This window comes from Oncorhynchus mykiss, chromosome 5, assembly GCF_057628025.1.
Source record: "Oncorhynchus mykiss isolate SJ-2025 chromosome 5, ASM5762802v1, whole genome shotgun sequence".
Lineage (NCBI taxonomy): Eukaryota > Metazoa > Chordata > Actinopteri > Salmoniformes > Salmonidae > Oncorhynchus > Oncorhynchus mykiss.
The window spans coordinates 84,268,095-84,270,000 of NC_143026.1; positions in this window are offsets into that span (position 1 = coordinate 84,268,095).

Genomic DNA, 1,906 nt, shown 5'->3' on the forward strand with positions numbered 1-1,906 from the left:
GGTCTTTGCGTGTCAAAAAAGATACACATCAAATAACACTATTTGACGGTCAAATAATATTTTAATTTGACGTCAAATAACACAGTTCTATTATAGAATGTTGTGTGTTCTGAATTTGCACGCGCAAGCCAAGCGCCACCATCACAGTCAAAGCTGTAGAATACTGCATTGGGTAATATGGCATTATTTGTTCAACCAAATGGGAAAAACGTCTGTGTGAGCATTTGAAATTAGACCAGGATCAAACGAGCAGGATCAGAAATGTTTGCAAATATCTTTGATACAGAAGTTATTAGCAACTTCTGGGGTAGTTAGCTAGCACCAATGCAACCAGCCTGAAAACAATAACCAGTAGAAACTGCAGTCATTTTCAATATTCTTAGCAATGGTTTAGGAATCCATGTGAGTAAGTATTAGCTAGGTAGCCACTTGTTGTTCTCCTATTGAAATAAATAGCCAGCCAGCTACTTAACCCTGTTGCCCAAAACAAACGTTATAAGCAGCCAGCTAGCTTCACCTGACTACTTTACTATGGCTTGACCAGACCAGGTTGTGTTGTGAAGCTAGCCACAATAAAGATTAGCCACAATAGTGGAATTTGCAGTTCGCCTTTAAAATAAAAGTCCCTCTTTGAAAGTCATGCCGTATTTAGACTTGATAATGTGGAGCAATGAAATGGGCTGTCAGTCTACTCGGTGACACGCAGACAACACAACTGTGAAGCGTTTATGGAGATATTAGCGTCGTAGCTCTTATTGCAGGACTTTGACTGTGGGAAATCACCTCCCCAGTTTATTTAACTAGGCAAGTCTGTTAAGAACAAATTCTTATTTTCAATGACAGCCTAGGAACAGTGGGTTAACTGCCTTGTTCAGGGGCTGAATGACAGATCTTTACCTTGTCAGCTCGGGGATTCCATCTTGCAATCTTTCGGTTACTAGTTCAACGCTCTAACCACTAGGCTACCTGCCGCCACAACTGTGCGTATTGAAATTCATATTGCACTGTACAGCCATACCTAATGATTGGGGATCAATGAAATGGGATGTCAGTCTACTCAGTACCCAAGTGCTTTTTCCCCAAAGTCCTCCTCAGAGTTATCAGGCTCCAAAACATCCAGGTCATATTGTTTTTCCTCTGGAATGGTGTTCAATACACATAGTAGGTTGACTGGTACAATAAATGTGTCTCAATTCACAACTGTTTCAGAGTCCTGCAATAAAATCTACGACACTAATGTTCTCTGGGTGTCACTGAGTAGACTGATACCCCATGTCATTGATCCACATTCCATAGGTAAAGCTGTACAGTGAAATAAGTATGCCCCCAATGCAATTCTAAAGTATAATACATCCAGTGTGATTTCAACAGATTTTTGTTGAATTTATACAAGAACATTCCAACCTCGTTTAGCATGATCTATTCCATTATGACAAGATTCCATTGTTTGTATTATTTGCAGCACTTTCAATTAGATACCTTTATTTTGAAGGCAACCCGCAAATTCCACTATTGTGGCTAACTTCACGTAGGTGGGTCCGACCACGATGAATCAAATAAGAACTGTCTTGTAAATTAGGGGTATTTTGGGTGATGACACGTGCTAACTATAGCTACTAAAACAGATTATGTAGTTTCGCTATGTTTTGGGGGAAGAACATTGTTTGCATCCATCAGCTAGCTAGCTTTTTTCTAACCAGCACGGTCCAGTTTGGGGAAGTGTGTCTGCGCTCGTGCAGTAGTGGCAGGTGCACGAGACAAGACTTTACCAGGGTCATAGCATACGTATCCGCGAATCGTTGTGACATGAAATACGAGTGATAGTGTAATTATTGTGTAATAACTAGGTCAAATTTGTGAACGTCTTAAAAGATTGTGACGTACAGTCATATTCGGGTCCTGATTG